Source organism: Miscanthus floridulus, chromosome 16 (assembly GCF_019320115.1).
Source record: "Miscanthus floridulus cultivar M001 chromosome 16, ASM1932011v1, whole genome shotgun sequence".
NCBI classification, from domain to species: Eukaryota; Viridiplantae; Streptophyta; class Magnoliopsida; order Poales; family Poaceae; genus Miscanthus; species Miscanthus floridulus.
The window spans coordinates 7455448-7468817 of NC_089595.1; the positions used below are offsets into that span (position 1 = coordinate 7455448).

At 44.1% G+C, this 13370-nt stretch overlaps 1 long non-coding RNA gene across 1 annotated transcript; it reads right to left on the minus strand.

The window, feature by feature from the left end:
- Positions 1-1118: 1118 nt before the first annotated feature.
- Positions 1119-1617, minus strand: LOC136511831 (uncharacterized). Its single transcript, XR_010772869.1, has 3 exons — positions 1521-1617; positions 1241-1453; positions 1119-1179 (listed from the first exon to the last, which is right to left on the minus strand). It is a non-coding gene; the product is annotated as an uncharacterized lncRNA (long non-coding RNA).
- Between the last annotated feature and the right edge of the window lie 11753 nt (positions 1618-13370).

Consider the following 13370-nt stretch of genomic DNA (forward strand, 5'->3'; position numbering starts at 1 on the left):
CGAATTTGGTCGACTTCCTTCATTTCTTTGATGTCTTCATCGGCAGCACCGTCCACAGGCTTGAGTTTTTTCTTCATGGCCAAAGCTTTGCGAGCCTGGGTGTCTCTTTCTTGCTGAAGGGCCTTGATAGCATTGGGTAGCTGGCTTTCTTCTTGTTGAGCATGAGTTAAGGCTGCCTCGACTTCTTTCAATTCAGCCAGTAGAGCCATCTTCTTTGCCGATAAATCTAAGATTTTCTGCTTAAGTTCAGCGCCCGAAGTCTGCAAGTTGCCGATGCCCTTGTGCTTCTCATCAGGCAATTTGTTTCAGTTGTAGCATCTCCTCTTTGAGTTGAGCCTGAGCTGCTCTATCGGCAATACGTTGAGCAGCCCGTTGATATTGCAGTTGGCGGCTTTCTAAATGGGCTGCTGGGAAGAGTACTTCTTCAATGTCGGCAGGGACCTGGCCACTGGACTTGTTTTGAAAATTGCCTTTGTAGGGTCCGAGTCATCTACCAGTTGGGCGGTATCCTGCTGTAACAAGCTTCAGGAGAGCTTCCAACTTGGACTTAGTTTCTGCCAATATTGTTCCCAGTGCAAGGGAAGAACTTGTTTCCTCTCCATCATCGTCAGAGACGTCAATGGCAAAGGAGAATAGGCTGTTTGGGGAGTCTTGTTCCTGAGGAAAAGAAAAGGAGGTCAGCTAAGGATAAGTATGAGTATTGTAAATCAGCTAGGTTAATCGGTTTACCTATTTCAAGGCAATTTCCTGTGCTTGACTAGGAGGAAGCAACCTGGAGTATGCCGTGTGGGGGATCGGCTGAGCTTGCCGATGGGATATCCTCTGCAACCTCATCGGTGGTTGGCTCTTGGGGTATGATGACCGATGACATTAGGGCAGATGTGGGGGTTGGCGTGGACTTCTGTCGTTTTGGCTGTGCCTCGACATCTGTCAAGGCTTTGCGCTTTGCTTGGGCATCGGCAACGGTTGGCTGGGGGGCATCGGCACTTGTTGGTTGTGAAGCTTGGACATCTGGTACGCTTGCTGATGTACCCATTTGTTGCTGCAAAACAGGTGTAAGGTATGATATTTAACAGATGAAATGTGAAATCAAGGGGATACCTCTGAAGGTTTGTTAGAAGAAGTGGTGCTTGATATCGGAGGAATTGCCGATGACGATCCAGCAGCGGCTCTTACCCCCTGATGATTAATGTTAATACAGTTTGTGATCGGCATAAGTAGAAATAAACAAGGTTGTTACCTTGAATGCCTTGACCAAGGTTGTAGCAGCAGCCGATGGAGTGGCCCTAGATGTAGCCAATTTGGACTTGGAGGTGATGGTCTTGGTACGGATCTTCTGGTGAGTCAAAGCGGCTAAGGTGGGGGCGTTGTAGCCGATCGGTGATATCGGGGAAACAGGCCGAAGATCGAAGGGTTTCCCACTTTTGCTCATAGTTGGTGCTGGGTTGTTAACCTGTCACGAGAAAGTTAGTTACCGATATATGAAAGGAAAAAGCGGAAGGGAGCTAAAAGGAACTTACTGCGTCATCAGGAATGGCGTATTCAGGGTCGATCATGTGCCTGATATGTGTGAGCCGATGTTGCAAACAGTTGTTCCCTCCACTCTCGCCACCATTGCTTATATGATTCGGTGATGAAAGATACTGGCGTCCTAGACGGATATATCGACATTTGTAGTATCGGCATCGGGGGAGAGTTGCACTACCCTATTCCAATCTGTTCCGCAGGTGATTGTTTCTCTGGGTTTGATCACATCGGCAAAACAAAGTTTGATTGGCAGTTGCCCAAAAGCCAATTGACGGGATACTGCCGATGGGTTGTAAAACTCATATGTGATATTAGTGTTTTTCCCGCTACCGAATGTGTTCACTGGAATTGCCCTGGGAGTAATGATAGCCATCATGAGCTCATTATCTTGATTCAGAGTGTCATCGGCAAAGTTGAAAAGAAGGGGGAATCTGTTTTCTTCGTCAATATAAGGCACCCAGGCCCTATGATCACGAGAGAGACCATTGTAGAAGCTTTGAAAGAATCTGCCGATCTGGTCTTCATTGGCTTCTGTTCCAGGGAGGACAATTATAGCTTCACCAAAATTGAGAGGTGAGCGTGTTGCCGATTCCTCATCCCCAAGCACATGGTCTTCAGCAATTTCTCGTGGGAATTGTTGGGCAAAGAAGTCCCATTGCAACCGTTTGTGCATATGGGTATTCAGCCACATGTTGATGAACCACCATGGGCCTCCTAAGTTGCCGATGGGTTCGCCAAGCAGAAGTTTCTGAGACACTTGATGAAGAAGATGATAAGTGGAGCTCAGAAGGTATCGGCCGAGAGGGAATCTTACACCATTGGCCAAGAGTTCAGCAGCAGGGAGGAAAGCGTTGGTTGGTCCTACTGATCGACCACAGAAGATAAATTTTTCTAACCACATATTCAAGAATGTGGCGTGTTCCCTCTGATTAACTGTTCCAGTCTTCTGGCATTCTTGGATGTATCCTGTCCAACCGCCGATGTTGCGGGTATTCACCCTATATTCAGATTTTCTGCCATAGATAGAGCCTTCATCGGCAGTTGAAATATCCAAACCAGTGAGCATGTATACATCGGCAAGTGTGGGAGTAGCTGGGCCATGTCCAAACATAAAAGTATTTGTTGTGTCTGACCAGAAGTAAGCAGCTGCAATCATCATTGATTCATTCTTCTGCATATTGGCAATAGATAGCCTAATGCATTGGTCTAGCTTCCGTTCTGCCCAGTATACTTGCATCGATCTATTAACCCTCAAGTACCAATCTTTCCACCCTTTGGTGGTTTTGGGCCAAGATCGGAATGTGTCTTTCCATAAATTCAGAGAGAAATTTTGGGCTCTAAAGGGGATTCTGTTAACCTCTACATTAATCAGATCAGTTGGATCTGGGTTGCCCATTGGTCCTAGGCATTGGACATGCGGCTGATCGGTTGGAATAACTAATTTGTTGCGCAGTTCCTAAGTTTAAAGGATCCGGAGAACAAAAGAAAAGAAAAATCACCAACTGTATGAACTTGCAAAAACTAGGGGAATCGAGGTAAAAGGTAATGGAAGTGGAACGAACCGCAGGGACGTCGAAGTTGATTGCCATTATCTTGAGGAAGATGGGAGCACGAGCCGGAGACTTGAGGTTAACGCTGGAGAAGAGTTCTTGTTGGTTGAGGTCGCACAGTTGTTCGTCGGAATCGCCGCCGGAAAGAGAAGATGTCAAAGATTAGAGTCTAAGGGTAGAAGACGAGCGTTCTGGAGGAATCTATTTATAAGCCGCTTGGAGTAGGGGTATTCTGGACTTATCTCTATACCACGCGCATGTAGGTCGAGGTGGTTCGGATGGATATGGTAACTGTTCGCACGATAATCAGGGGATTGTACAGGATCTTGCCGATGGATTATTGTTTCGGTATCTTAACCATAATCAAGGCAAGAGTGGTTGGCGATTGTGCGATATTTACTGAGGTGCGTGAATCAGGATTAGATTTGATTAGATTTGATAACAGATCAAGTTTTGGCTTGGAGGATGATTTACAGTAATCGGGCAAAGGCAAACGTTATCTGGAGTAAATTTCGAAGCATTAATGGTTTTATACTCCGAAATTGGGGGGCATGTGTTGACACCGTTTTTTGCACGCGTCAAAATGATCGGAGTGGACTAATCGGCAGGAGGAAAGTTACTGTATACGCTGACAGCCGATGAAAGTCAGCTTGTAAAGATGGTTGCCGATGACTGGTGGTGGTCGATGGAAAGGTTGATTTAGACTCGGGCGTTGCCGATGAGGTTGGAGGTGTTATTGTCGATGCCGATGAGGGAAGGCTTGAAGACTACTGCCGATGAAATAGGAAGTATGCCGATGGAAAGGAGGTCGGTGAGATTTCCATCGTAATTGAGGCGGACAGGGAAATAGATAGGAGTTGATTTCCTTTTCTGTATTTATTAGAACATGATTCATGTAAGAGTCACGTATTTTCTTAGGTATGGATTTGGTGTCCTAGTTGTGTTTGGTTATGTCTCTTTAGATCAGGGTATAAATATAGATTGAAGGGCAATGTAAAACAGATATCAATCAATATCAAAACCAATTTTTACTCCTATTTGCATCTACTTACTTTTCGGCGACTTCGTCAATTTGCACATTTTTCTTTTTATGAGTTCTCATTGATTCAGCGAGTTGCATCGTAGTGCAACCTTCGGCGACTCTCGAGTTCCGCGTGAGTACCTCTTGGCCGTGACTTCTGGGCGTATTGCTGTTGTCAGGACCAAAGTGCTTGTATCTTCATCCTTGTCGATTAATAGGTCAAATCAACTAGCACGCTTTGGATATCGATTCGGGTATTAGCCCTTTGTGTTTGCAGATCCACTTTTGCATCAACAGCAGGCGAAATTGAAGGCTACCCATGAGCAATTTCGGGCTCTTTATGCTATAGTCACTCCAATCATTGCTTCAGTCTATCGGCGAGAAGACAGAGATCTGGGCCTTGGAGGCATAATACCGGTGCTTTCTTCCCGGTTTTATGATTTTGTAAGGGGTGGCTTTCACCGATGCATCAACAATGTGGTTTCATATGTCCGGGTTGTTGCTCCTGATGCCTCTCTTGAGCGGATTACTGAAGCTTCTGTAACGGCTGAGTTTTCAAGATAGTGGGAGCAGGCCAAAGTAGAGCTTAGTGGTCTATTAGACCAAATCTTGGAACAGATGAATGTGCTTCCTGCTGTGCCTCTAGCTCCTTAGACATTTTATGTAATGAACTTGTGGTTTCTTGTAATATATACTTGTTTCTGTGAATATGATCAGGCTTTGCCCTGCTTTTGAATCTGTCTTTGACTGCTATGAGCAGGCTTTGACCTGTCTTTCTTTTACTGCATTTGTGTAATTTCTGAGTAGTCCTTCCACTTTGTGTGACTGGTTTTGTCGCTCTTCGGATAACAATAATCGACTGCATGTTGATATCCGGTTTGTAGAGTTGTTTTTTGCCACTCTTTTGGGCGTGGGATTTGATCATGCTGCTTTCTTGAGTAGATAGCCATCCTTGTAGGGTTGTTTCCTACCACTTTTGGGGCGAGTTGGTCGGCTATTCTTGCCAGATTGTACAATTGTTTTGGCTGCTCTTGGGCCGAGGTAGTTGGTCATGCTGTTCTTGGAATATGTAGCCAAGTTGACTTTGATCATGCTGCTTGTTGGGCAAAGTTTGTCGATCGTACCGCTCTTGGGGTAGGCGACCAAGTTGTAAATTTGTAGATGCCGCTTGCTGGGCGAAGTAGTCGATCGTATCGCTCTTAAGGTAGGCGACCGAGTTGTTGGAGTGATTGTGCCGCTCTTAGGGTGAAGTAGTCGATTGTACCGCTCTTGGGGTAGGCGACTGAGTTGTTGGAGTGATTGTACCGCTCTTGGGGTGAAGTAGTCGATTGTACCGCTCTTGGGGTAGGCGACCGACTTTTCTTTGTTGATTGTGCCGCTTGTTGGGCGAAGTTGTCGATTGTACCACTCTTGGGATAGGAGACCAAGTTGTATATTTGTAGATGCCTGCTTGTTGGGTGAGGTAGTCGATCGTACCGCTCTTGGGGTAGGCGACCGGGTTGTTTTTGTAGATTACGCCGCTTGTTGGGCGTAGTAAACGATCGTACCAGCTCTTGGGGTAAGCGATCGGACCCGTATAGCACAACCGTTACCGGGTTGGCTGTTTGTAGGGTAAGTAAGCAATCGTACCAGCTCTTGGGGTAAGCGATTGCGCCCGTATGGCAACAACCATTTCCGAGTTGAGCTGTCTGTAGGGCTGCCCCTTTTTTCCCCAACCTGATTACGGGTTGGTTCTGTCCGTTAGACACGGCTATCAGTCGTACCATCTCTTTTTATGGTAGAGTGACAAATGCTAGCTTGGGTCTCCTTACCCAAGAAGCTATTTGGCCGTTGGCCGTCAGTCAAACCATCTCCATATGGTTGAGTGACAAAATTGCCCGTGTAGCGCAACCGTTTCTGGGTTGGCTGTTAATAGGGATGCCCCTTTTATCCCCAACCTGATTACGGGTTGGTTTGTCGGTTCGACAGGGCTTATATCTGAAGTCATTCTTCTTGAAGAATTTCTGCATTATTTCTCTTGAAGCTTGAGTACAATATGTTATACTAATTGTAGAATCTTTTGAGTTGGCTGATATGCCAAGTATTCTTCACTGATATTTCATCTGGAGTCATCAACTCGTATGTGCCGGGTCCTGTTGCGTTTTTCACGATGAGGGGTCCTTCCCATGGACTGAGTAGTTTGTGTCGTCCATCTTTCTTCTAGAATAGTCATAATACTGAGTCCCCTGGCTTTAGTGATCGGGGCTGAGTACTTTTGTCATAATGTCTTTGTAGTCCTTGCTGATATCTTGCATTTTGGATTATTGCACTGTCTCTTATTTCTTCTATTGAATCAATTTCTAACCGCCTTGTTTCTTTGGCTTCGCCTTCTTCGTATTGTTCTATTCTTGGAGATAGCCATATCAAGTCGGCTGGTAGTACTGCTTCTGATCTATAGACCAGAAAGAAAGGTGAGTAGCCGGTGGCTCTGCTCATCTAGGTTCTTAAACCCCATACTACTTTTGGTAGTTCATCGATCCATTTTCCACCATAATCTTTCAAATCTTCATATAATCTTGGTTTTAAGCCTTGTAATATGAGTCCATTTGCTCTTTCGACTTGTCCATTGGCCTATGGGTGTGCTACTGATGCAAAGTCTATTTCTATCCCACAATCTTTTGCCTAGTATTGAAATTCTCTTGCTATAAATGGTGAACCAAGATCCGTGATTATTTTGTTGGGCATGCCAAACCTATGCATGATGTCTTGTATGAATTCTATTGCTTTTTCTGCACTGTATTTGACTAAGGGTTTGTATTCAATCCACTTTGTAAATTTGTCGATTGCCACAAATATGTATTCGATGCCTCCTTTTGCTTTTTTGAGTGGTCTGATTTGATACAGCCCCCAGCATGAGAACGGCTAAGCTAGTGGTATGCATATCAAATTATGAGCGGGCACATGTGATTGCCTGACAAACATTTGGCAATTCTTGCATGTTTTGACGAGCTCTTCTGCATCTTTGAGTGCTGTTGGCCAATAGAACCCGGTTCTAAATGCTTTGCCGACCAGTGTCCTAGAGGCTGCATGATTTCCACAACATCCTGAATGGATTTCATCGAAGATTTCCTTTCCTTTATCTATTGGAACACATTTTAGTAGTACTCCAGATGATGCTGCTCTTTTGTATAGTTTGTCTCCCACTAGAACGTAGTTTTTGCTTCTTCGTATAACCTGGGTTGCTTCTGCTTTGTCTTCGGGTAGTTTCTTCTCTTTGATAAAATCAATGTATGTTTGTCTCCAATCATTTTGTATGACCATGATCTATCTTGATTGGTCTAGTTCTTCTGCTTGATCTATTTCCATTGGATCTGTTGCCTCCTTCTCCTTTTCTATGTTCCCGGGTTGTTTGATAGATGGGGCTGTGAGTTCTTCTACAAATATACCAGGTGGTACTTTTAATCTATCTGATCCCAGTTTGGCTAGCACATCTGCTGCAACGTTGGAATCCCTTAGTACATGATGGATTTCAAGCCCTTGGAAATTTTTTCTCCAATTTTCTGACTTCTGCACAGTATGCATCCATATTGTCTTTTGTACAATCCCAATCCTTGTTGACTTGATTGATTACTACAGCTAAATCACCGTAGACAAGTAGCCTTTTGATCCCAAGTGAGCTTGCAACTCTTAGACCATGTATTAATGCTTCATATTCTGCTTCATTGTTAGTTGCCTGCCAAAGTATTTGTAGCACATACTTTAACCGTCTCCCTTCTGGTGATATGAATAGCACTCCTGCTCTGGCTCCTCCTAACTTTAGGGATCCGTCAAAATATATTTTCCAATGATCAAGTATTGGTTCAGGCTCTTTTTGACTTATTTCTGTCCATTTAGCAATGAAGTCGGATAGTGCTTGAGATTTGATTGCTGTTCTTGGTTTGAAGTCTAGGTTGAGAGCACCGAGTTCTACTGCCCATTTTGATATCTGACCTGTTGCATCTTTGTTGCGTGGAATGTCTTGGAGTGGAAAGTTGGTTACCACTGTAATCTTGTGTTCATGGAAATAATGTCTCAGCTTTCTTGATGATATCAACACTGCATAAAGTAGCTTTTGCACGTGTGGGTATCTCACTTTTGATTCTGTTAATACTTCGCTTATGTAATAGACTGGTCTCCGCACTTTGTATGCGTGTCCAGGTTCTTCCCTCTCAACCACAATTGTTGTGCTGACAACGTTCTTGGTTGCTGTAATGTATAGTATCATGTCTTCTTTGCCTTTTGGTGGTGTCATTACTGGTGATGATGCCAAGTACTCTTTTAACTTTTGGAATGCTTCTTCTACCTCTTCTGTCCATTCAAAATTTCCTGCCTTTTTCAATAATCTGAAAAAAGGTAGCCCTTTTTCTCCTAGTCGGGAGATGAATCTGTTGAGTGCTGCCATGCATCCTGTAAGCTTCTGTATGTCTTTAACTTTCTTTGGAGGTTTCATATCCATGATGGCTTTAACCTGCTTTGTACTTGCTTCAATTCCTCGGTTGCTGACTAGAAATCCAAGTAGTTGTCCTGATGGAACCCCAAAAACACACTTTGTGGGGTTTAGCTTCCACTGCCATGCTTTTAGATTCTTGAAAGTCTCCTCAAGGTCTTCTATCAATGATCCAGGTTTTTTTGTCTTGATTACTACATCATCAATGTATGCTTCTGCGTTTCTTCTGACTTGACTCCCCAAACAAGTTTGAATTGCTCTTTGATATGTTGCCCCTGCATTTTTTAGCCCAAAAGGCATTGATTTGTAGCAATATGCCCCAAAGGGTGTAATGAACGATGTCTTGCTTTGGTCTTCTTCTCTTAAGGATATTTGATGATAGCCTGAATAGCAATCTAGAAAGGATAATAGAGCTAATCCTGCTGTTGAGTCGATGATTTGATCAATCCTTGGTGGGACATATGGATCTTTTGAGCAATGTTTGTTGAGGTCTGTGTAGTCGATGCACATGCGCCATTCTTTTGAATTCTTCTTCTCTACTAGGACCAGGTTGGCAAGCCAATCTAGGTTGATTATTTCTCTGATGAATCCTGCTGCCATGAGCTTGGTGATCTCTTTTTTGATTGCTGCTTTTCTGTCTGGAGCGAATCTTCGTAGCTTCTGCTTAACAGGTTTGGACCCTTTGTTCACATCAATTATGTGCTCAGCCAACTCCCTTGGGACCCCTGGCATGTCGGCCGGCTTCCAAGCGAATATGTCTTTGTTGTCCTGAAGAAAGTTAGTGAGCGCGAGTTCCTATTTGGGATTGAGATTTGCACTGATGATTGCCGTCTTCTCTGGATCACCAGTCAATAAGTCAATAGTCTTGGTAGCGGCTTCTTTTGGTGGTGCGAAGTTGCTTGGCTTCTTAGCCGGTATTTGAATCTCATCCGGGTTCATTTCGCTGGCTAGCGTTGCAATCTCTTTTCCTTCCTTTATGTCTTGTAATCTTTCAGATATTTGTACTGCTTGTACGTCGCAATCATGTGCTTTCTTTAGATCTCCCTTCAATGATAATACTCCCTTTGTTGTTGGCATCTTGAGTAGTAGATATGGATAGTGTGGTACTGCCATGTATTTTGTTAAAGCTGGTCTCCCAAGTATTGCGTGGTAGCATGATTCAAAGTCTGCAACTTTGAATTTGATGAATGCCGTCCGGTATTTGTCTGGTGTGCCAAATGTGACAGGTAGGGTTATCTGCCCGAGTGGCATGGCTACTTTGCCGGGTACTATTCCATAGAATGGTGTGCTTGTTGGTGTCATTAGTCCTTTATAATTCAGATTCATCCTTCTAAGAGTATCTGCAAAAATTATGTTAAGCCCGGCTCCTCCGTCGATGAGTACTTTAGTTACTGCCACTCCTACGATAGTTGGACCCAGTACCAATGGGTAGCATCCTGCGTTTACTACACTGGTCCATTGGTCTTCTTTTGTGAAGTGGATGGGGTACTCTAACCAATCTAGATACCTTGGGGTGGCTGGTTCAGCTGCCATGATGGCTCTGTGAGCTAATTTCTCTTGCCTTTTACTTCGTGTGTTAGGAACACCTGAGAATATTACTGCTAATTGGCGTTGGGGTTCTTGATAATCTCCTTCAGCTTTCTTTTCTTCCTTCTTAGAATCTTCTTGCTTTTGCTCCAAGTCGTTTTGATTTCTGTTTTCTCTCTTCATGAATTGCCGCTGAAAAGTGCTACATTTAACTAACTTGTGTCTGGCCCCTGGGTGTATGTGACACGACATGTTCTCTATGTTCTCTGGCACTCTTCCTCGGTAGTTGTTGCTCTGATAGTTGTTATTACTGTTGTAACCGTTGTTGCTACGGTTGTTGCTATTGTTGTAGCTGTTATTGTAATTACCACCATTGTTATCGTTGTTGTTGCCATTGTATCTTCTCTTGTTATCTGTGGTTACCACCATGTTGTCCTGCCCTAGCCTTTTGTCTTGTTGTCTGTAATCGAGTCTTCCTCTATTCTCCAGGTTGTCCCTAGCAAACCGATGTCGAGTTCTTTCTTCTGATGAAATCAGCTTTTCAACAACCCTCTTGAAGTCTTCATTTGTCCTTGGGTTCTCATTGAAATAGTCTTTGTATTGCCAATTTGCTAAGATTCCTTCCACAAAGGCCTCTATCACCTCTCTGTCGGTAATGTCGTGGACTTGAGCCCTGAACTCTCCAAATCTTCTATAGTATTCTCTTACACTTTCTCCTCTCCTTTGCCTTACTCCTTTCAACTCGGCTGCGGTCATTGGATGGGTAATAATGCTTGCAAAGTTGTTGTAGAAAGCTTCTTGTAAGTCTTCCCAATATCTAATTGATCTTGGCCTTAATTTGTCAAACCATTGTAGCGGCATTGCCTCAAGGGCCCTTGGGAAAAATAGAGCATTGATGTCGTCATCTCCTCTAGCTAACTCAATAGATTGGGAATAAACTCTTAACCATTGTCTTGGTTCTACTTTGCCATCATACTTGGAATGATTTGCTGGTTTAAATTTGTGTGGTAGCTTCAATGTTTGTAGTCTTCCTGCAAAGCAAGGGAATCTGTCGTATGGTTCCGTTCTTCCATAATCTGGCGATCTTGCCCTTCTGTAATAAGACCTGTCTTCTTTTAACTCGGACTCTCTGTAGTCATCTTCTTTGTCAAATCTTCTTGATATTTCTTGGTAGCATTGGCTCAATTCTGGTTTGCCTCTTTCTTGTTGTTTTGAGTAATGTTCCTACCTTCCATTGGCATCAGCACTTTCTGCTGGTCCTAGCCTTCGAAAAATTGATTTTTTGGGTGGTTGCTCTCCTTGTGGCTCCTGTGGAACTTCCTTGTCGGGTTGTTTTTCTGGTCCCCCGACTTCTTTCTTCTGGTCTTCCTTTGCCTTTCCGTTATTCGTGAGGGTGTGCAACTCTTTTGTTAATTCTTCAATTCTTTCCCTTTTTGTACTTTTTGCGGCTTCTCTTTCCGTCTTCTTTCTGTTGTATTCCATTAGTTCTGCCTTATATTTATTCTAGATTTGCTTCCTTTGTTTAGCCCTGTTCCTTCTTCCAGCCTTCAATTTATTCTTCTTTAGTCTTGCTAGCCTTTGCTCATCATTTTCGTTGCTGTCGCTTTTCTCATCCGGTGAGATGTTGCCTTCTAATTCGTCTGAAGATTTTATATCTGGTATCTGTGGTGGTTCCAAAGGTTGTTCTAACTGCTCCACCATATATACAATGTACTTCTTCCAAGCTCTTCTTGTACGGTATTTCATCCTTCGTTTGGTTGAGCTGTCGGTAGTTTCTGAGCTGGATCCGAGTTCTTTTCCCTCTTGATAAGGTAGTTCTTCAATGTACGTGCTAGTCTGGGCTTTGCTTGAGGTGAAAGAACCCGGCCAATGCACCACACAGTCTTGTGGGGTAACTGTCATGATCATCCCTTCTTGTCCTCCCTCTAGGAGTATTTTTCTTGCTGAGTTCATCTTGTCTTGGGTAAAGTGTTGGTAGATTGATGCCATGTTGTATAGTCCGTACGTTCCTGAGTTCTTTTTGGAGTTGTATGGGTTGTATTCCTTCACGATTGTCGTCGCGTCTCTGAGTCCAATTAGGCTTGGCTCTTTTGCTGTGAAGATTGTCTTGGAGTCAGGTTGTATCTCTTTCTCAGAGTCGGTTTCGTATCCGCTTTCTTCTTCATTCTGAGTTGGATCCGAAGTTGAAAGTTTTGTCATCTTCTCGGCAAGTTCATATTCAACTTTGTCGTCGAGTTCTTTTTCTTCTCGAAGACGGGTACGTAGCTTGCCGTCGTTGTCAGCCTCACAGATCCAGGATCCAAAGACGAAGGTTGTTCCCGCCGGAAAAGCCATCTTGAGGTCGAGGTCCGCCGAGCTCTCGAGAAAAAATTCGTCGAAAGCCCCTACCTGGCGCGCCAGCTGTCGATGTTTTACCACCGATAGCCTGTCACAGGGGTACCCGGGATAGTTGTTCGGGCTTCGACGAATAGTGGAACTCGGCGGTTACGCAAAGAGACTCACGATTTATACTGGTTTGGGCCCTCGACTTGGTCGAGTAATAACCTTATATCCAGTTTGGTGTTAGCCTGTTTGCGTCGTGTTGCTTTGAGTATTGGGTGTGTTCAGTCATTTACAAGGGGTATCCTCACCAGCCCTTTATAGTCCAGGTGCTGGGAGGAGTTGTTTGTTTTCTACTCGGATACAAGGTCAGAGTCCTAAGCTATGCTTCGGGCGCCTTTCCTTGTATAGTTCGAGTTGGAGTTTTTGGTCTTGCACGTTGCTTTGCTCCGTGTTCTTCTTGGCGGTTGGGCTGTGGGCCTCGTTACCAAGGCCCACTTCCCTACAGTACGGTCTATGGCGGGCCCATAGGGTTCCCCATCGACAACGTTGAAGATCACCTAGCATCCACACCAACCGGACCATGGAAGATCACCCATCATCCGTTTCTGCTCCTCATATTCCGCTGCCAACACCAGCCTCCTAGTAGAAGTTATACTTATGTCTAACGAGGTGTGAGATCAAGTCTACCCATATAGACATATGGTTGTACGTTGTATCTCACTAGGCGAGAGGGACTATGAACCATTCCTTATGTGACCGAGGCGAGTATCTCCCACAGGAACCCTCTCCAGGCGTTCCTGCTAAGGCAATTTACCTCCATAAATTACCCTCACTCGCCTCGTGTCGGGGTTTAGTCTAGTTTTACCACTTTAAGTTTCATTGTTATTATTTTCAAGTTCATAGAGCTCATATCATATCAAGTTAACCATTAACTTATCATTAATCACATTATCATAAT